The sequence below is a fragment of the Pristiophorus japonicus genome, chromosome 4 (assembly GCF_044704955.1).
Source record: "Pristiophorus japonicus isolate sPriJap1 chromosome 4, sPriJap1.hap1, whole genome shotgun sequence".
In the NCBI taxonomy this organism is placed as follows: Eukaryota; Metazoa; Chordata; class Chondrichthyes; family Pristiophoridae; genus Pristiophorus; species Pristiophorus japonicus.
In genome coordinates this window covers 47,340,475-47,363,376 of record NC_091980.1, presented here as the reverse complement: position 1 = coordinate 47,363,376, position 22,902 = coordinate 47,340,475, and the positions used below count along the sequence as shown (strand labels likewise).

The 22,902-nt window shown below is 45.6% G+C and overlaps 1 protein-coding gene and 1 long non-coding RNA gene across 4 annotated transcripts in view; one reads left to right on the top strand and one right to left on the bottom strand.

Moving 5' to 3' along the window:
- Positions 1-18,646, bottom strand: part of LOC139262889 (uncharacterized) — a 163,896-nt gene extending 145,250 nt beyond the window's left edge. For 2 of the 3 annotated variants that reach the window (XM_070878143.1, XM_070878145.1), the window contains exon 1: positions 18,474-18,646. The gene's annotated coding sequence lies outside the window, so the exon portion shown is untranslated. Of the gene's footprint in view, positions 1-1,572; positions 1,642-18,473 lie in introns of those variants that run through there. The other variant, XM_070878144.1, reaches the window with a different exon arrangement.
- Positions 192-21,896, top strand: LOC139262890 (uncharacterized). Its single transcript, XR_011592989.1, has 4 exons — positions 192-258; positions 19,829-19,984; positions 20,195-20,665; positions 21,668-21,896. It is a non-coding gene; the product is annotated as an uncharacterized lncRNA (long non-coding RNA).
- Positions 21,897-22,902: the final 1,006 nt, after the last annotated feature.

Below are 22,902 nucleotides of genomic sequence, written 5' to 3'. Positions count from 1 at the left end.
GAGGGCCTTTAGGAGATGGCTGGATTAAGGGGATGGCCATAAATAGGGGAATCAAAGTCCCAGGCACCAATTTTAACTCCAGGTTGATTCCCCACTCAGGCCGGAGTTAAAAGTACATTCGGGTCGCAATGATGTCATCGGGCCGCAAAATGCACACGTAAAGAAGGACCCTGTTGGCTCCGGGCGCGTGTCCTTGCTGCCTGTTCAGGAGAGCAGGTTAAAATTGCAGCTGTTGCGATCATGACCGCTCTCAGACAGGTAAGAACCAGGGCGAGTTTAACTGGCCACCCGCCAGGTTCCTACTGAGCGAGTAGGGTTAAAATCGCGGCCCCGCGCCAACCTCATGACCGTCGTTTTTGTTGCTCCAAACTAATAGAGCTCTCCGTTAAACACAAAGTTAATTCTGCTAAATTGCTTCAGCTCCTCAGCTGGCATCAAGCCGCACGGTAACGAACCTTTACAGAACTTAAAACCTTAGATTGTAGTATTTAATTCAAACCAGTTAGTGTCAGTGAACAGCTGGAAGCCACATCTCGAGCTCCACTCAACAGCAATAATCTGGTACAAAAGTTGTTGCTGCAGTTTCAGAATGTACTTCAGTGTAAAAAACGTTAAAGTTGAGGAAAAAAAACTGGAAAGATGAGGGGGTGGAAATTCGGTAATGTCCATTTTCAGGCACTAATGGTGGCGGGGTAGTAAATTTTTCACCAGGAAGTGGTTTGAGTCTGCTGCCGAAAAATTCATCAACTTGGCCCTGAGTGTGGAGTGGAGCACTAAGGGAGGCGTTCCACACCTCTTAGGGCGCTAGGCCGGCTGAGCAACTGAAAATCCCGAGCTAAACAGCAGGCCTTGGAGCACCCTAAGAGGTTTCCCTGTGGAAAAAAAAAATCGGCAAAAAAACCATAAAAAATATTCCCACCACCTAACTGATGCCACATAAACATAAATTGCCAAAAATAAAGAAACAGGAAACAATCACACTTATCTCAGGTAGACATTCTTTCTCTCATGCCACCGGTACAGCTCGGACCGCCTGCTTTCCCAGGCGGTCTCACTCGGGCACGCTATGAGGCGCTACGGATTCCCAGAAAACAAATTTCAAAACAGTGTCGTAACCAGGTGTGATGCATACCGGCTCGCCTCTCCCGGGCAGTACTGCTCCACAAAACCGGCACCGAATGTCCCGGCGGGACACTCGAAGCTGGCCGGCCGCCCGCCCGGAAATGATTTCAGTCACCATTACTGCCTCTCCGGAGCGTGAACAGAGGTGGAAGCAGACTGAATTTCCACCCCAAGGAATTTCAATAAAAATTTAAAAAAATGTAAAACTCAAATTATGGACAGAAAAAGACATTAAAGTCTTTGGTTTTAGAGCTGTGTTTTTTAAACTGTCCGGGCTAACTTAATTATGTCAGTAACTTTCACTCGTAAATCAATGAATCAACCCCTTGTAAATTCGGTGCATAACTGCAGAAATTAGTTTAAAAAGAACAGTTGATGTTACTTTGTTTTGCCTTTTTGATTTTTGTTGTTGTTAAATCATAACCAAATCAGGAATTAGCCATGGCTTACCTTCACAATGACATTGTCTGAGTCAAAAGGAAGTAGAGAGCGAGAGAAATGTAACCAGCATTCAATTTAGGTCCAAAAAAAGACAACAGCACCGATTAATTTGGTGTCTGCCAATGTTTGGTCCAGGGGACAGCTACTGCTACGTTTCCTAACATCAAATTCCACAGCTGAATCAGGGCATGTGTATACACACTTACTGCACTTGAAAACCGCTGGCAGTCATGTGGAGTGAAGCCAATGAAAGTTAGATAATTAATATTGGAAAACAGGGTCAAGGTTGGGTGTTTTGTCAGGAAGTGCTGTGCAGGTATATTGGAGAGGAATGTTGGCATAAATTCCATGAGTAGTGCAAAGCATTCTCAGGTAATAAAGTCCACTTACCATTTACTCTGTCTCAAGCGGATTCTGCTTGATTGATTTATGCTTTTCCAAATGTCCTGCTACTGCTTTCTTAATAATGGACTGGGAGAAATGATAAAGCTGAATTTATTGAAAGGTTGAAATCATAAACCACGAGAGCTTAACCCAGGCAGTTTTTGGCATCCTGGAAGATTCCAACAGATTACAGCATCAAAAGCACTTCAGGAGATTTAAAAAAAACATTATGGCCTGGAAATTCCGGCCTCCCTAGGTCTGTACGGAGTGTGTACAGACTCTGGAAGGTATTGCAAAAGCCGGTTTTCAGTGCACAGTGCGCATGCGCTGAAAACCGGCTTTTCCGATCTGTCATGCTCCAGCTTGACAGATCTTCAGCATCTCGGCAGCCAAGACAATCACAAGGGCAAGGTTATGGTATTTACCCATATCTTGCCCAGCGGATGTCCTGAAAACTCTTGCGCCTGATAAAAGCAGGCACATAGCCTACTTTTACAGGCTTAAGATTTTAAAACACACAAAAACATAATAAAATAACATTTTAAAAACACCTTTTATTGTTAGAAACCCTGCCCACTAAGCTTTGTTTATTTTAAACCATAATTTAAAAAGCTTTTTAAAAAAAAATCGGAAATATATATTTTTTTTAATTACATAAATAACTTTAAGTTAAATTAATGTTAAATATGTGGTGTATTTTTTCTATTTTTTAATAATGTTTTGTGTGTTTGGGGGGGGTTTCTCAATCATAATAAAGGAAACTCCAACTTATGGAGTTCCCATTATTATGAATGAGAAAATATTGTAACTGGATTGGCTGCCCAGAACTATGTGACTCCAGCTCGAGCTTACGGACATCCTGACGTGCATGTGCTTTGATGCGTCTTTGGAGAGGAGGCATCAGGATCGAGATCGCTGGTGGGTGCAGCAGGAACAGATAATTGCGCATTTTTAAAAAACTTTTTCACTCGATCGCCCGTGGGAAGCAGCTGACCGGGATTTCTAGGCCTAAATAGTTCAGTCAGGATTTGGAAAATTCCATAAACCCCGAGATACTTGAAACCACTCACATTATATCAACCTTTCTTCACAACTTAGGGCGAAAAATTCGGTTCGTTTGCGCCTCCCACTGGCGCGGGGTGTAAACGACTTTTCGCCTGGGTGGGGTGCCGCTACCGACTCCCCATAATTCCACAGGAGTTTAGCAGTGGTGCTAACCAGTCGTGCCCCACTCCTACTGGTAGCGCTCCCGTCACTGTGCCGGTGATGATATCGGCACCGTGCGCAGCGACCCATTTTTGCCCCGGAGCAAAAATTCAGTAGTCTGGCTATAGGCTGCTCGCAGGGTGAAAATTAAAGGGGAGGTGTGGCAGTAAAAAAAATAAATAAATAGCCAACTTACGGGTTGAGGCCTTCTTGATTGTAGATCACATGGTCCGTGCCGCGATCTTGCAACCCAGCACTCAGTTTGTGGGCTGGGCTGCTGCCATGACACGCCGCTCCCTGGTGGTCCAGCGATGGCCCCTTCTCCTTCCCACAGAGTCGGCAGCTTGGCCCTCCCCTTTAATGGAAGGGGTGGGCCGTGTCTTCCTGCCAATGCTATGTGTCGCTCCGCGTAGCGCTGAAAACTTTGTGTCCCTTTGCGCCCTGGCCTCGTCCCCGACAGGAACTGCAGTGCAAGATTTTAAGCTGCAGTTTCTGTCGGGGACAGTAAGCCCAATACAGCTCGTGGAGCGGTACCGGATTTTCGGCTGTTAATTCATAGAATCAGCAATTTACAGCACAGAAGGAGGCCATTATACCCATCGTGTCCGTGCCGACTTCTGAGGTTTGATATAAAAGGAGAATTATTGGGCAAAGGAGATATAGCATATCTAATCTCTGTTTGATTTGGGAGTGCTCAATGGTGATATTATGTGCCTGAAGTGGAAAAGATTTTAATTTCCTCTGTGCTATCATTCACATCCCTTGACAACATTCACTAAAAAGTATAAATTTAGTCAAAATTGTAATTGTAATATAGCATCTGTTGCATGGTCTCCATTGGAAAATGTAGCTTTTCCAGGAATTGAACCTCCTCTAAACATTCCAGTAAAGTAGAATTTGTTTAACAAGAAACCCACATTGCCCTTATTGTCCCACCCTTCATATCTATGAGATCCTGTATTACAATGGTTTGTTTTACAATCCACATCTCACTGATAATAGTGCTGCTCCTTTTTATCTCAGTATATAGAAATGTGCCTGAGTTACCTAATCAAGGACACACCTTTTTCATGTTACACATAATCTATTGCAACCTTCCAAAACAAGTAATTAATTTCCTTGGTGTTGATTTTGACTTTTGGGCGGCACAAAGCAATGAGGTGGCTAGGTTCAAACCAGGAGCAGAAGTCAGAAGTCAAATTCCAATCCACCCTTTCTAAGAAGCCTTCCAAATGAGAATGTTTGGATCTTGACACAGTTACAATTTAATTTTTTGGGAGATATTATCAACCATTAAAAGCCCATAGTGCAAGGATAAGCTTTAACAGATCAAAAATTGAATCACATGAGCTCTTAAACTGCTTGTATTGGGCTCATGACTGCTAACAAAAAAAACTGACATTTGGTATGGTATCTGCTGGAATAGGACATTTCTAGAAGCTTAAACTACATCACTTCATCGTGTGCATTTAGCAACCTGAATCTCCTTACTCCATCACAAAACACTCTGGAAAATGCACTGTTTAATGGAGATCACATTATCTGGTAGTGACCTGGATAATTTATTCTTTTAGAAATAGCCCATCATATTTTGCTGAGTATTAATCCTGTAGTTTGAACAATCTAAAACTCATCCTCCTTAAAAAGCTCAAAATATCATCTTTGAATTGCAAAACAGCATTTTGCCAAATTGATTTCCTTATCTCTACTTCTCTGAAATTTATCACTACGGGAAGTGTGCAAAAATCATGCAAAATCGGTCATATAATACAGTACGGTGCAGCACTGCACTAGTAAAAACATATTCCAATACAGAAGAAAAAGCTGCTCAAAGCCCAGCTTTTCAACCAAGCCTTTGGTCTCCTCCCCACCACAGCTTGTGGTTCCACTCCTTTATTCCTTTGATCTATTTTTCACCTTTTTCCCCTCCCCCCCCCTTCCCCCAACCTATCTTGGGACATTTTCTAGGTCAAAGACACCAGGGCCGATTTTAACTGTTCCTGCTGGGTAGGGAAGGGCCAAGAATGGTTAGCCACCCGTTTTGTACACTCCACAATTTTTTTTCCCCTTGAAGTCAAATGGAAAGGAAAACCGGAGGGGGTGTAAAATGGACGGCAGACCCACTGTCACCCAATTGACACTCGGTAGGAACAGTTACAATCAACTCTAATATATAAATAAAAGCTGTTACTGTTGTTGAAAATCATTGCTGGTTGAGTATTAGTTATGTGACCGCTCATGGAGTATGGGTTACACTTCTGCAGTGACCTGCAGAACTGAAGGTTGAACAAAAATTAGCTTTTCATTAACTGAAATATTGAAAGCTTTCCAGTGAGCAAACATATTTAAATAAGGAGCTGGTCAACTGCTGAATGTCGTGCTAAACCGTAACCTCAAATGCTTAAGCCGTCACGGAGGGAATATCATTGGTGTAATTTCCATGCACGCACATAATTTTAAAGAGGCTATCATGTTGTGTGGTTTTTGACTATTTTTCCCTCAGAGAAAATTGGGAAAAAAACATTACATTTAAGGGTTCTGTTTGAAAGCAAAGTGTGTTCACATATGCTAAAAAAAAGTCTCAATCAAGTCCTGACCGACTCAGCCACTCTCTTCTGCCAGGAGTGACCTGACCCATATCTCCACTGCCAATCAAGTATGACCCCAGAATCATGGTAAGGAAATTAAGTATAAAATGCATCTTGAAATAACAAGTTAGCAAAAGCAGCCATCCAAGAAAATGGAGAGTGAAAGTCAAAGGAGGACAAGAAGATCAGAATAAAAAGTAAAGCCACTTCAAAATTTAAAAAGAGAATAAAATGAGAGATGAGAATGAAGAAATTGTGTGACAAACATGCAAAAAGTGACAGAAAGAGACACATGATAGACATACATAGAAACTGAGATACATACAAAAGAGGGCACAGATGGATGGACATTCTTGGTTAGAGAGGGAAGAGAGGTGCGTCGCTGAGGCGTGAGTCCAGGGTCGGCGAGAGGCCTATAAAGGCCGTGAGTTCATCAGTCAGGAGGTGCATCGCTGAGGCGTGAGTCCGGGGTCGGCGAGAGGCCTATAAAGGCTGCAAGTTCAGCAGTCGGGAGGTGCGTCGCTGAGGCGTGAGTCCGGGGTCGGAGAGGCCTATAAAGGCCCAGCTTGTGCAGCTACAGGGAGAAGGCAAAAAAGAAGTGGAAAGAAATCGAAAGGTGACGTCACAGCCAAGGGGGTAAGTGATTGGCTGGTGATTGATAAGTAGTTTTTCTTTTTTCTTTTCTATATCAGTGAGTGACATTTAACATTGTTGTTGCCAATTTAAGTGTACCTAAGGGTTAAGTCATGGCAGGAGAGCTCGGACACGTGTTATGCTCCTCCTGTACTATGTGGGAAATCAGGGACGCCTCCTGTGTCCCTGACGACTACATGTACGGGAAGTGTATCCGCCTCCAGCTCCTGACGAACTGAAGCTGCGGGTGGATTCACTCTGGAGCATGCACGATGCTGAGAATGACGTGAATAGCACGTTTAGTGAGTTGGTCTTACCGCAGGTAAAGGGTACACAGCCAGATAGGGAATGGAAGACCAACAGGAAGAGCAGTGCAAGGAAGGTAGTGCAGGGATTCCCTGCGGTCATCCCCCTGCAAAGCAGATACACCGCTTTGAGTATTGTTGAGGGGGATGACTCATCAGGGGGGTGCACCAGTAGCCAAGTTCATGGCACCATGGCTGGCTCTGCTGCACAGGAGGGCAGGAAAAAGAGTGGGAGAGTGATAGGGGATTCAATTGTAAGGGGAATAGATAGGCGTTTCTGCGGCCACAACCAAGACGCCAGGATGGTATGTTGCCTCCCTGGTGCAAGGGTCAAGGATGTCTCAGACCGGGTGCAGGACATTCTGAAAAGGGAGGGTGAACAGCCAGTTGTCGTGGTGCATATAGGTACCAATGACGTAGGTAAAAAACGGGATGAGGTCCTGCGAGGCGAATTTAGGGAGCTCGGAGCTAAATTAAAAAGTAGGACCTCAAAAGTAGTAATCTCAGGATGGCTACCAGTGCCACGTGCTAGTCAGAGTATGAATCGCAGGATAGTGAATACGTGGCTTGAGGAGTGGTGCAGAAGGGAGGGATTAAAATTCCTGGGACATTGAAACTGGTTCTGGGGGAGGTGGGACCAGTGCAAACCGGATGGTCTGCACCTGGGCAGGACCGGAACCAATATCCTAGTGGGAGTGTTTGCTAGTGCTGTTGGGGAGGAGTTAAACTAATATGGCAGGGGGATGGGAATCTATGCAGGGAGACAGAGCGAAATAAAAAGGAGGCACAAGCAAAATATAAAAAAGGAGAATACTAAAAGTGGAGGGCAGAGAAACCCAAGGCAAAAAACAAAAAGGGCCACATTACAGCAAAATTCTAAAGGGGCAAAGTGTATTAAAAAAACAAGCCTGAAGGCTCTGTGCCTCAATGCGAGGAGTATTCGGAATAAGTTGGATGAATTAACTGCGCAGATAGCAGTTAACGGATACGATGTGATTGGCATCACAGAGACATGGCTCCAGGGGGACAAAGGCTGGGAACTCAACATCCAAGGGTATTCAGCATTTAGGAAGGATAGACAGAAAGGAAAAGGAGGCGGGTGGCGTTGCTGGTTAAAGATGAAATCAATGCAATTATAAGGAAGGGGACATTAACCTGGATGATGTGGAATCGGTATGGGTGGAGCTGCAGAATTCCAAAGGGCAGAAGACCCTAGTGAGTGTTGTGTATAGACCACCAAACAGTAGTAGTGAGATTGGGGACAGCATCAAACAAGAAATAAGGGATGTGTGCAATAAAGGTACAGCAGTTATCATGGGTGACTTTAATCTACACATTGATTGGGCTAACCTAACTGGTAGCAATGCGGTGGAGGAGAATTTCCTGGAGTGTATTAGGGATGGTTTTCTAGACCAATATGTCGAGGAACCAACCAGGGAGCTGGCCATCCTCGACTGGGTATTGTGTAATGAGAAAGGACTAATTACCAATCTTGTTGTACGAGGCCCCTTGGGGAAAAGTGACCATAATATGGTAGAATTCCTTATTAAGATGGAGTGACAAAGTTAATTCGGAAACTAGGGTCCTGAACTTAAGGAAAGGTAACTTCGATGGTATGAGGCGTGCATTGGCTAGAATAGACTGGCAAACGATACTAAAAGGGTTAATGGTGGATAAGCAATGGGAAACATTTAAAGATCACATGGATGAACTTCAGCAAATGTACATCCCTGTCTGAAGTAAAAATAAAACTGGGAAGATGGCTCAACCATGGCTAACAAAGGAAATTAAGGATAGTGTTAAAGCCAAGGGAGAGGCATGATCAATTGGCTAGAAAAAGCAACAAACCTGAGTACTGGAAAAATTTAGAATTCAACAGAGGAGGACTAAGGGTTTAATTAAGAAGGGGAAAATAGAGTACGAGAGGAAGCTTGCAGGGAATATAAAAACTGACTGCAAAAGCTTCTATAAATATGTGAAGAGAAAAAGATTAGTAAAGACAAATGTAGATCCCTTGCAGTCAGATTCAGGTGAAATTATAATGGGGAACAAAGAAATGGCAGACCAATTGAACCAATACTTCGATTCTGTCTTCATGAAGGTACAAATAACCTTCCGAAGGTACTAGGGGACAGTGGGTCTAGTGAGAAGGATGAACTGAAGGATATCCTTATTAGGCGGGAAAGTGTGTTAGGGAAATTGATGGGATTGAAGGCCGATAAATCCCCTGGGCCTGATAGTCTGCATCCCGGAATGCTCAAGGAAGTGGCCCTAGAAATAGTGGATGCATTGGTGATCATTTTCCAACAGTCTGTCGACTCTGGATCAGTTCCCATGGATTGGAGGGTAGCTAATGTAACACCACTTTTTAAAAAAGGAGGGAGAGAGAAAACGGGTAATTATAGACGGTTAGCTTGACATCAGTAGTGGGGAAAATGTTGGAATCGATCATGAAGGATGAAATAGCAGCTCATTTGGAAAGCGGTGACAGGATCAGATCAAGTCAGCACGGATTTATGAAAGGGAAATCATGCTTGACGAATCTTCTGGAATTTTTTGAGGATGTAACTAGCAGAGTGGACACTGTAGAACCAGTGGATGTGGCATAGTTGGACTTTCAGAAGGCTTTTGACAAGGTCCCGCACAAGAGAATGTTGTGCAAAATCAAAGCACATGGTATTGGGGGTAATATACTGACGTGGATAGAGAACTGGTTGGCAGACAGGAAGCATAGAGTCGGGATAAATGGGTTCCTTTCAGAATGGCAGGCAGTGACTAGTGGAGTGCCGCAGGGCTCAGTGCTGGGATCCCAGCTCTTTACAATATACATTAATGATTTGGATGAAGGAATAGAATGTAATATCCAAGTTTGCAGATGACACTAAACTGGGTGACGGTGTGACTGTGAGGAGGGCGCTAAAAAGCTGCAGGGTGACTTAGAAAGGTTAGGTGAGTGGGCAAATGTATGGCAGATGCAGTATAATGTGGATAAATGTGAGGTTATCCATTTTGGGAGCAAAAACACGAAGGCAGAATAATATCTGAATGGCAGCAGACTAGGAAAAGGGGAGGTGCAACGAGACCTGAGTGTCATGGTTCATCAGTCACTGAAAGTGGGCACGCAGGTACAGCAGGCGGTAAAGAAGGCAAATGGTATGTTGGCCTTCATAGCTTGGGGATTTGAATATAGAAGCAGGGAGGTCTTACTGCAGTTGTACAGGGCCTTAGTGAGGCCTCACGTGGAATATTGTGTTCAGATTTGGTCTCCTAGTCTGAGGAAGACATTCTTGCTATTGAGGGAGTGCAGTGAAGGTTCACCAGACTGATTCCAGGGATGGCTGGGCTGTCATATGAGGAGAGACTGGATCAACTGGGCCTTTATTCACTGGAGTTTAGAAGGATGAGAGGGGATCTCATAGAAACATATAAGATTCTGATGGGACTGGACAGGTTAGATGTGGGAAGAATGTTCCCGATGTTGGGGATGTCCAGAACCAGGGAACATAGTCTTAGGATAAGGAGTAGGCCATTTAGGACTGAGATGAGGAGAAACTTCTTCACTCAGAGTTGTTAACCGGTGGAATTCCCTGCCGCAGAGTTGTTGATGCCAGTTCACTGGATATATTCAAGAGGGAGTTAGATATGGCTCTTACGGTTAAGGGGATGAAGGGGTATGGAGAGAAAGCAGGAAAGGGGTACTGAAGGAATGATCAGCCATGATCTTATTGAATTGTGGTGCAGGTTCGAAGGGCCAAATGGCCTACTCCTGCACTTATTTTTCTATGTTTCTAAAATTATCTCACATTTGTTGTGTATCTGTAAAGCATGCACTCCCATCTTCCACCACTAGGGAGTGCATCCCCTGAAGTCCCAAGGGATCCCAGCATCCCTTGGGAGCACTGTATATAAGCCAGCCCCTAAGGACTGTTCCTCACTCTGGAGTGTCTTAATAAAGACTGAGGTCACTTACTTTAACCTCCCTGTGTGCAGTCTCATCATTGTTAGGAACACAATAACTGGCGATGAGTATACGAATTCAACGCAAAGATGCAGCAAACTGTGGGCATCCTGGAGAAGTTCTCGGAGGGTGAGGACTGGGAAGCCTATGTCGAACGGCTAGACCAGTACTTTGTAGCCAACGAGCTGGACGGAGAAGGAAGCGCTGCAAAAAGGAGAGCGGTCCTCCTCACGGTCTGCGGGGCACCGACTTACAGCCTCATGAAAAATCTTCTGGCTCCAGTGAAACCCACAGATAAGTTGTATGAGGAACTGTGTGCACTGGTTCGGGAGCATCTTAACCTGAGGGAGAGTGTGCTGATGGTGAGGTATCGGTTCTACACGTGCCAGCGATCTGAAGGTCAGGAAATGGCAAGCTACGTCGTCGAGCTAAGGCAACTTGCAGGACAATGTGAGTTTGACAGCTTCCTGGAGCAAATGCTCAAAGACTTTTTTGTACTGAGCATTGGCCATGAGACCATCCTACGAAAACTTTTGACTGTAAAGACACCGAACCTCAGTAAGGCCATTGCGATAGCACAGGCGTTTATGTCCACCAGTGATAACACCAAACAAATCTCAGCACACAAGTGCTAGCAATGTTCATAAATTAACTGGAACTGTGTTTGCGAGCAGAAATGTACAGGGCAGAAACCACGAGTCGACAACTGCCAGCAGGCCTCAGGTAACCCAGATGACTCAGAGTTCGCAAAAAAGGATGAATGCAAGGCAATTCATACCTTGTTGGCGTTGTGGAGGCTTCCATTCAGCGTATACATGCCGCTTCAAAGGGTATGTTTGCAAGAGCTGTGGAACAATGGGGCACCTCCAACGAGCTTGCAGATGAGCTGCTCGCTCTGCAAAATCTGTTAACCACCACGTGGCAGAGGAAGATCAGTCCATGGTGGATCAAAGCAATTTCGAGCCTCAGAGAGTGGAGGCAGATGCTGAAGTACACAGGGTGCACACATTTGCGACAAAATGTCCACCTATAATACTAAACGTAAAATGGAATGGCTTACCCGTGGCCATGGAACTGGACACTGGCGCTAGCTAATCCATCATGAGTAAAAAGATGTTTGAGAGACTGTGGTGCAAAAAGGCACTCCTATCAGCCCTGAGCTCCTTCCACCTGAAACTGAGAAAGTACACCAAAGAGCTTATCACTGTCCTGGGCAATGCCATGGTCAAGGTCACCTACGAGGGCATGGTGCACGAACTGCCACTCTGGATTGTCCCATGCGATGGCCCTACACTACTTGGAAGGAGCTGACTGGGCAAAATCCGCTGGAACTGGGATGACATCCGAGCGCTATCACATGCCGATGAGGCCTCATGTACCCTGGTTCTTAACAAATTTCCTTCCCTTTTTGAGCCAGGCATTGGATACTTTTCCGGGGCGAAGGTGCGGATCTACTTGGTCCCAGAGGCACGATCCATTCACCACAAGGTGCGAGCGATACCTCAGATGATGAGGGAGAGAGTGGAAATCGAGCTGGACAGGCTGCAACACGAGGGCATCATCTCCCCAGTGGAATTCAGTGAGTGGGCCAGCCCAATCGTTCCAGTACTCAAAAGTGATGGCACGGTCAGGATTTTCGGCGATTATAAAGTAACTATTAATCGTTTCTCGCTACAGGATCAATACCCGCTACCCAAGACAGACGACCTATTTGCGACGCTGGCAGGAGGCAAGACGTTCACCAAGCTCGACCTGACTTTGGCCTACATGAGGCAAGAGCTGGAGGAGTCTTCGAAGAGCCTCACCTGCATCAACACGCACAAGGGACTGTTCACCTACAACAGATGCCCATTTGGAATTCGGTCGGCTGCAGCGATCTTCCAGAGAAACATGCAGAGCCTACTCAAGTCGGTACCACACACGGTGGTTTTTGAGCACGACATATTGATCATGGGTCGGAACACCGTCGAGCACCTACAAAACCTGGAGGAGGTCCTCCAGCGACAGGATCGCGTAGGGCTGTGGCTGAAGAGGTTGAAATGCGTCTTCATGCAACAGAAGTGGAGTTTTTGTGAGAAAGATTACAGTGGACGGCATTCGGCTCACAGACATCAAGACAGAGGCTATCAGGAACGCGCCCAGGCAACTGAATGTCACGTAGCTGCGGTCGTTCCTGGAACTCCTCAACTATTTTGGTAACTTCCTACCGGGGTTAAGCACCCTCTTAGAGCCCCTACATGTGTTATTGCATAAAGGTGAGAACTGGGTATGGGGAAAAAAACAAGTAATTGCTTTTGAGAAAGCCAGAAACATTTTATGCTCCAACAAGCTGCTTGTATTGTATAACCCGTGTAAAAGACTTGTGCTAGCATGTGATGCGTCGTCGTACGGAGTCGGGTGTGTATTACAACAAGCTAACGTTGCGGGGAAGTTGCAACCTGTCGCCTATGCCTCCAGGAGCTTGTCTAAGGCCGAGAGGGCCTACAGTATGATTGAGAAAGAGCCATTAGCGTGTGTGTTTGGGTAAAGAAAATGCATCAGAACCTGTTTGGCCTCAAATTTGAGCTGGAAACCGATCACAAGCCGCTCATATTCCTGTTCGCTGAAAACAAGGGGATATATACTAATGCCTCAGCCCGCATGCAAAGGTAGGCACTCGCGCTATCAGAGTACAACTATACCATCCGCCACAGGCCAAGCACCGAGAACTGTGCGGATGCTCTCAGTCGGCTACCATTGCCCACCATGGGGGTGAAAATGGCGCAGTCTGCAAACTTGTTGATGGTGGCACAGCCCGCAGACTTGTTGATGTTCATTGAAGCGTTTGAAAATGATAAATCACCTGTCACGGCCCGCCAGATTAAGACTTGGACCAGCCAAGAGCCTCTGCTGTCCCTCGTAAAAAAACTGTGTACTGCATGGGAGCTGGGCCAGCATCCCTGTTGAAATGCAGGAGCTAATCAAGCCGTTCCAGCAGCGAAAGGACGAGCTGTCTATTGTTGGGTAACTGCGTAGTGCTACCCAAAAAGGGCAGGGAGACGTTCATCTCAGATCTCCACAGCACACACCCGTTATAGTAATGATGAAAGCAATAGCCAGATCCCACGTGTGGTGGCCCGGTATTGACTCTGACTTAGAGTCCTGTGTACAGCAATGCAGCATGTGTGCTCAGTTGAGCAACGCGCCCAGAGAGGCACCACTAAGTTTCTGGTCATGGCCCTCCAGAACATGGTCGAGGATCCATGTCGACTATGCAGGCCCGTTTCTCGGTAAAATGTTCCAGGTGGTGGTGGATGCTTTTTCAAAATGGATTGAATGTGAAATAATGTCTGGAAGCATCGCCACCACCACCATTGAAAGCCTGAGGGTCATGTTTGCCACACACGGCCTGCCTGACATATTGATCAGTGACAACGGGCCATGTTTCACCAGTGCCAAATTTAAAGAATTCATGACCCACAATGGGATGAAACATATCACCTTGGCCCCGTTTAAACCAGCCTCCAATGGGCAGGCAGAGCGGGCAGTACAAACAATCAAACAGAGCCTTAAACGAGTCACAGAAGGCTCACTCCAAACCTGCCTGTCCCGAGTACTGTTCAGCCGTCGTCCGAGACCCCACTCGCTCACAGGGGTGCCCCCGGCTGAGCTACTCATGAAAAGGACACTTAAAATCAGACTCTCTCTGGTTCACCCCAACCTGCATGATCAGGTAGAGAGCAGGCAGCAGCAACAAAATGTAAACGATGGTCGCGCCACTGTGTCACAGGAAATTGATCTGAATTACCCTGTGCATGTGCTAAACTATGGACATGGTCCCAAGTGGATCGCAGGCATGGTGATGGCTAAAGAAGGGAGTAGGGTGTTTCTAGTCAAACTAGACAATGGACAAATTTGCAGAAAGCACCTGGACCAAACGAGGCTGCGGTTCACAGCCTGCCCTGAACAACCCACAGCAGACACCACCTTTTTCGAGGCCACAACACATACCCAAAGGATCAACGACACCACCCCGGACCAGGAAATTGAACCCATCACGCCCAACAGCCCAGCAAGGCCAGGCTCATCCAGCAGCCCTGCAGGGCCAACAACACACCAGCCCAGCGAGGGCACAGCCAACACACCAGAACAGACATTTGTACCGAGGTAGTCCACCAGGGAAAGAAAGGCTCCCGACCACCTCACCTTGTAAATAATTTTCACTTTGACTTTGGTGGGGGAGTGATGTGTATCTGTAAAGCTTGCTCTCCCATGTTCCGCCACCAGGGAGTGCATCCCCTGAAGTCCCAAGGGATCCCAGCATCCCTTGGAAGCACTGTATATAAGACTGCCCCCAAGGCCTGTTCCTCACTCTGGAGTGTCTTATTAAAGACTGAGGTCACTGTTACTTTAACCTTCCTGTGTGCAGTCTCATCTGTGTTAGGAACACAATAACATTAACATTTTTAAATTTATCCATTGAGGTTTCTTTTGTGTCTTTTAATACCCGACTAAAGTATTTACTTCAAGCCCTCAATTGTTGAAGAAACCTTTTAATTATGTCTTCCCATAAGCAGAAGCAGGAGATGTAATACCTGCCCTTTTACCTCCTCCCTTCCTGCGAGCCAGGGCCCCAAACACTCCTTCCAGGTGAAACAGCGATTTAATTGTAATTCTTTCAATTTAGCATACTGTATTCGCTGCTCATGATGTGGTCTTCTCTACATTGGGCAGACCAAACTCAGATTGGGTGACCGCTTTGCGGACCACTCAAGCTTGAGCTTCCGGTCACTTGTCATTTTAATTCTCCACCACACTCCCACTCTGCCCTCTCTGTCCTTGGCTTCTTACACTGTTCCAAAGAAGCTCAACAGAAACTTGAGGAATAGCACCTCATCTTTTGATTCGGCACTTTACAGCCTGCCAGACTCTGAGTTCAACAACTTCAGATCATGGACACTTTTATCAGACAGCAGCTGCTGGTCAGCTGTTGATGTCATGTACAGCTCCTCTTGATTCAACTTTTGTTTCTTTTCCTGTCCCATTACCACCCACTTTTGTCTTGCACCATCATCCCCTTTGTCATTTAATCTCTCCTGCCTTCCATCCTATCGCAGACCTTACCTTTTGTTCTTTCCTCACCTCCCCTCTTTCCCTGCATCTGTTCTTGCTTAAAACCCATTACACCTCTAACTTTTTCTAGTTTTGATGAAAGGTCATCGACCTGAAGGGTTGGCTTGAATCTTATCTTGGAGGATGGCAGGGAGTCGGGTGGGGGAGGCTGCTGGAATGCAGACAGGAAACCCAGGAGAATGAGTTTGCCTCAGGCTGTGCTGAATTTAATGGCAGGGCCTGATTTAATTTTTTTTTTTTAAATCGGTTTGCCTCTCGCAGCCAGTCAGATTGAGAGGCTAGCTGGCTGTCGATGGATAGGCCTGGGGAGCGGAGAGGAGGAAGGTCAGGATCGGCGGAGGGGGTCGGGGCCAGGGATTATCAGAGAGGTTCGGAGGGCGGAGATAGGAGGCCGGGGGAAGGGGAGATCGGGCGGATATCAGAAGTGTTAGGAGCGTGTCCGATCATGGAATGAGGCAGGGATGCTGGATCCAGCAGGTAAGTGGAAAGGCACATCCCTCCTGGGTCCAGCAGTCCTCGCCTTCCTTTAGCTGCCAGGTTCCCTGGGAAAACCGGCCGCCCACAGTTATATTTAAAATGGAGCTTCAAAATGAGGAATGCAGCCTCATTATAATGTTAAAAGTGCCAACCCATCTCCTGCATGAGGTTTGGCTGCCCCTGCGCCCACCATCCCCTGCCCTCCCCGGTGACTTGCAGGTGTGTTGAGGTCGGGACTTAGATTTTTAACAATTTAACCTCCCATCCCAACCCATCCATTTTGGATTTAAAATCCCTCCGTTATCTGTTTCTCTCTCCACAGATGCTGCCTGACCTGCTGAGTATTTCCAGCATTTTCTGCTTATTGTTGAGGGTTCCAGCAGCTGCAGTATTTTGGCTTGGCTTTAATTAAGTTTGTGAATTTGGAGTGTGTATCGTTTGAAGAATTTCCCAGCATGCTATCTGCCATAACGTTGCTGGAAGTGCACCGGAAATTGGTATCGGAGAAGTTCTGGTAGCGGTATGTGAGCAGCTCCAAGGAGATCCCCATCCCATGTGTGTGAAAGACTATGGGGTAGATTTTCAACATGCCTCTTAGCTAAAAACTAGAAATAAAAATAATGTGATCTCTATAACGGGCAGCCGATCAGCAACACCAATTTTACACTCGGACAGCAAGTTGAAAATCTACCCTTACAAGCAAATCCATTAATAATGCACTGAGGAGTACATTTTGCACTTCTGCACCCCTGACATCTGCTGGGAACACATATCAGTTGCAGACCCCATAGTCTATGTACTTCTGTCCATTAATTTTAAGAAGTTTTATGGCAGGATCATTAAAACAAGATCTGCCGATGGAGAAAACAGGGGATGGGGGTGAAGGGATACCTGATGGCACAAAAGGGTCCTGAGAGATCTGCTACTGTGAGATTTTAATGCTTGGATTTACTGGGGGCGAAATTGCCCCTCGCCCCAATTGGGGGCAGTAACCTTCCGGGGCTGGGACTTTTATCGCCCGGCTGGGAGATTCCCCCCCCCGACTTGGAATTGTGCCTTACGCCCCTCAAACAAGCAGAACGATGTCTCCGGTGCCCCGCTTCCTTTGAGGGTCGCTCCCGGGGTGGAAGCGCGAAGCTGAGTCCAGTGCCACGTGGAGCAGCCCACCGCTACCCAGATGTTCCGTGAACATCCCTCCTCTTCCATTAAGGGAGGGGGTTGCTGCGCACTGTGCATGGCCCTTTGGTGGTCACCACTGGGCCACCAGGGACGCATTAGAGCGGGCCAGCAGCCCAGCACCCAAAAGGAGTGCCAGGCTGCACGATGGCGGCCTGGTCGACGCTAGGGCCGCCGTTATCAAGCCGACCCAAGAGTCAACCGACAAATAAAGATGGTGGCCCGGGGCGCTATAGGCCTCCCCTTTAAATAAGGCCCTGGCAATGGATGTCTTCCAGCTTCGTGACCCGTAAAGCGGGTGTTGACATCTGCACACACCAGCCTTGCGGCCTGCAACACAATTTCCCCCATGGGGCGGGAAGGGGTCAGCGCGGGGCAGTGAGGGGTGGCCACGCATGGCGATGATGTGATCGCAGTTGCACACAGGCCGTGCCATTAACTGTGTGGTGTAGCGCTACCGGGACAGCGCCCCCCAAACCTCCAGGGCAATTTCCCGGGAGGCGGTAGCGCCCTCCATGCACCGGGCTAAACGCCATTGTGCCCCATTAGCATCCCCCGGAGGTGCTAACGGGGCTATAAAAAGGGGCAATTCACCACATTTGAAAGCATCAGTTATATTGTTAACACATTTCTTACTTTGAAACCCAGGAGTTAATTTTCATTAATTTTAATGGCCATAAAATCATGAAGTAAGTGCATCCAAATTGCAGATATATATTCCAGGCATGCAAAATTCTGTGTCTGGAACTGCAAATGTAAATGTTTAGCCCCGTTGTCATAACTTTTTCCCAGATTCTGGTTGAAGTTCCATTATAGACAAAAACAGAGCTCAAAGCTCAATAAAATTAAGCTACATAAAATCGATTACTGATGAAAACAAAATGATCAATCCCATGAGTTTACTATTATAAGGTCTGAACATATACAATGACTTTGGTAAAATGAGTTTTCTTGTATATTAGTTGACCCAAGTAAGAGTATCAGAATAAATCTGATGTTAAAACATACTGACAACAAATAATGAAGTGTAGCCAGAGGCATCATGTCAAGTAAGAAGTAATGGCCACTTACCTTACAATGCTTAGTGCGTTGCCGAACAGGAGTTAAGAATTTCACCATGAAAGATAAAAGAAAATGGAGCTTCAGGTGATTACTCCACAAAAGTCTAAGATCCTTTTCCCTAAGTATAAATATTTAATTTTTTTTCTGTTAAAGCAGTGAAGGATTCTTTGGTGTTTGGTTCTTCCGGGGTTTTGTTGTTTAAATGTCTTTCATTACGAAAACTAGATTGGTATTTCTGGAGTACCTAGGTGCAGAGTTCAACCTCTTTTATAGCGATCAGTAAACATTGGAATCCGCCTCCTCACTGAAATATTGTCATTGTGGAAAATCTCCCAGTAATGCATCAGCCTGTGGATGGTATGAAACATTGTAGAAATTTGATAAAAAGATAAGTTTCTGCATAAAAAATGTATTGAATGTTTGAGCACTGATTAGCCTGTGTTGCTTTATCAGTACTCACTCTTTGCCATTGCATTTCTCAAAGTAGAGTTTGTAACATGGAATATTACAACATAGAATTAGAGGAATGCATTGTGCTGAGCCGTTGGCAAATTGTGAATTTATTCCAGTAAGTTCCTGATCTTGTCTGTGCTCTTGGGAAGGCAGTGAGCAGAGATTTCTTCAAAGGGTAAAAAAAAGAAACAAATCATTGGGCTCAATTTTCCCCACTGCGTTATTTTGGCATATTGCCAGAATTACATTTGTTTTTCTTGGCCCCGACTACTCCCCAAAAAAAGCAGCAAGTTTTTCCATTCTATTTTTTGAAATTGGCGCCGTGCAGCTGTTCCAGTAGCCTCGGGAGGGGGGATGGGGGGGTGGAGCCTAATGTCGACGCTGAAAAAACGCCGCCTCCCCTTTTGCGCATGCGCCAAAAAAAAGGATGTTTTTGATGTGAATCTAATGGTCGCGCATGCACAGTACAGCTCCCGGTCTGTGTTCGGCCACTTTTAAAGAACGAGTTGTGTGTGAGAACTTTAATTCTCATTGCAACAATCAGAGTTACAATACAAGATGCAATGCGGCACAAGGACCAAGAATTTTTTTACAGGATGAAGTGGAGACACTAGTTGCTGTGATTGAGGGCAGATGGCAGGAGCTGGACACCAGCAGAGGTCACATAAAAGTTCCACCAAAAGAAATGAAGAAACACTGGAACCAAATTGCAGAAGATGACTGTGCAATGGTGACCACCCCGAGGCCTAGAGGCCTGAGCAAAAAGAAATGGCAGGACCTTGGTCAAGTAGTTAGTGTAAATAATATTTTCATTTATCCAATGGAATTGCAATTGTAAATGTGACCACCTGTATATGTCCCCCCCAGCTGAAAGACACCCTCTCTAAAAAGTGATATTTTCATCTTTGCAGAGGAAAGTGGCACACAACAAACGAGAAAGAACTCGAACAGGAGGAGGCCCGACAAATCTGCACCCACTGACGACACCCTTTGGTCGCTGCTTTGATGGATCCTGCCTAGAGAAAAGCAACCACCACTGCACAAGCTGGGCCCACTCGAGGGAAAGGGTAAGTCCTGCAAATTCCACAGTCTGGCTTTGCTAAATGTTAAGTATTGTGTGGGCTAGCCATCCTTCAGTTCATGGGGATACAATGTGCTATCATTGATCGTGATCCTTCAAATGAGCCTGCTGCCTGCACTGTGTGAGCCTACTCATGCCACCCACCCTGCCCCCTCCTATGCTGCTAACCATTTGTCTGTTCTGTTATATTTTGCAGAACTTGTGGCCAACCCTGACGATGCAGAAGAAAATTCAGTCACGAACGAGCCTGAAGGGGGGGATCATCTTCTAATCCCACCTTCCAGACCAAGAGCATGGGGGTGAGCGGGAGGGGGGAGGCGATGGATGAATCCCCCACTGTTGTACTCACTCTGGAGAAGGTGCAGGTGTTGGCCATAGTGATGCCCGGCGATTTCCTGAGCGCTATGAGTTTTGGTGGGACATTCCATGGTTTCCCACCGTCCGAGGCTGGGAATTCCAGTGGGATGCAGCAAGGCACACCCAGGGCCCCACCATCCGAGGCTGCGAGTCCCAGTGGGATGCAGCGAGCTACAACCAGGATGAGAAGAGGAAAGAGAGCTCAACAGTGCTCTCCTGAAGTGCAGGATCTAACAGATGTGGCTCAGATGATGGCAATGAGTGTGGAGAACATTGACCTTATGCGATCATTCATGGACACCATCAGTGGGTGGGTGATGAGGTATCGGGACGGTCGGGAGAAGTATGAGGAGGACACAAAAAAATCTGCAAAAGGATATAGACAGGCTATGTGTGAGTGGGCAAAAATTTGGCAGATGGAATATAATGTTGGAAAGTGTGAGGTCATGCACTTTGGCAAAAAAAAATAATTATTTAAATGGAGAAAGATTGCAAAGTGCTGCAGTATAGCAGGACCTGGAGGTACTTGTGCATGAAACACAAATGGATAATATTGTTAGAGCGGATTTTTGGACATATACTTGACTAGTATACGGGACCAAACATTTGTTTTTATTTTCCCCTTTAATGAATTTTGTAAGGGACAATACTGATGCATTATGCTTTATATAAAAAACACAGTTAGACTTCAATGTATGCTGGCCTTGAGTTATGGAGATAGGAAAGTGAGATAATGAACGACTGGAGAGATAAGTGGGGGTATGTTTGTCAATACCGATGCCAAAAAGCCTGCCATTTGTTTTTCTGTTGATAAAAGGGGAATTATAGTCCTCTTGGATGTATATAATGCCCTGTCACAATGCGAGGCTGGTTTATATCAAGAGCTCAGCCTTGGATAGTAATTGTATGAAAAGCTTTGTAAACCTTGTAATGCGATGATTAGACTTAAGGACTAGTGCTAAAGCATGTGATGTAAAGTGACATAATTTGTAAGATAAAAGAACCTCACTGGAGATACCAAATTGAGAAGCTGGTTCAGAGACAGGGGTCTCTAACACTTCTCCCAAAGCTTTGTCTCTGATTTAGTAAACCTCTCTTTATATATTATACAGTCTCGGAAATATTTTTCCACAACAAAATGGCGTCACGAACAGGATACTGTCCGATCAGACGTGATCACTTAAGACAGTATCTTGAATCTGGTGTTAGAGACTGAAAAGAGAGGTGTACGGGCACGACGGGATAGTGTATAAGATATGAGTAAGTAGATAGCGGGAAGAGGCTGACTAACCAGTTTGAGTTGTCCCTTTAGTAAATAAGGTCGGTGCGGAAGGGAACTGATCACTCCAACCTAGAGCCGAAACTCCGGTGATAAGGAAACACGCTAGCTTTGTTGCGAAGACAAAGGTTCTCCACAGAGTAGTCGTGGCCGTGAGTATTACAGAAACAAAGGAAAACGTCCGAGATTGGCGAACATGGAAGGTAAGGAAGGGAATGTAAAACGCGGGCTGCCCGGGTCATTAATTAATTCCTATCATTAATTGTAACTTGCGTAATTACGTAATGCCATAAAAAAGCTGATAGTGACTATCTTAAGTGACATATGGATCCAGACATAAGCTTTGTTGAATGAAGAGAGACTTTTGTGAGTGTCTATTTTGAATGAAGAGAGTGCTTGAGTGATTTTGACTGTGGAATGAATGAAAGCCTGTTTGGAAGGTGTGGAGTTGCCTGCCTGTTTTAGCTCCACCCACTTTTTCCAAACAGAGTGAAATTTTTTTTTAACCCTTCATAGTGTTGTCCTGTATGTGGGAAGTTTAAGAAACTGTGAACCTTATGGTATTACATTTTAAGTTAGAAACGAAGGTGTGGATATATTCGGATGATAAGTTATGGAGCTAGGAAATGCACAAAGGATAGATTTGTTGAGTAAAAGATAAAAAATACATGGTCCCGGTAGTAAAAAAAAAAGAATTTATTTGACACGCTCACTTACTTGTCGAAAGAAAACATGCAATTGGGTTGAAAGACATAAATTTAGTCTAGGAATGAGATAAAGAATGCCTTTTAAAATGCTCCCATTTTCCTTTGTGTAAAACCTTGACACGAAAGCTTCTAGCTCAGTAAAAAAAAAAAAAGTTTTAAATTTAGAAATACCTTCAGGGATCAGGTCAAACTCCTGGGTGAGTGGTGAGCTATCTGTGAAGGTGTAAAAGGGACTTTTGAAAAAGGCTAAAACAGTAAGCTTTAGCAGTTTAGAAAAGAAAAAGATAAAGCAGGAAAAGGTCTCTGCCACGGGAACAGGAGGAGGGCAGAAAAGGGGGACTTGCCATAATTGTGGAAAATCGGGCCATTTTGCCAGGGAATGGCAGTGAAAAGCAATGGACGTATTGTGGTAAGAAAGGGCACCTGGAAGCGACATGCTCTGGTAAAAATGGCTATCCTAATAAGGCAAGGACCCTGTCAGAACAGGAATACCAGAAGTGGCAGGCGTACAAAGCCACCCGGTGGTGTCCGGCGGACCCTGTACAAAGTAAAAAGGAGGGA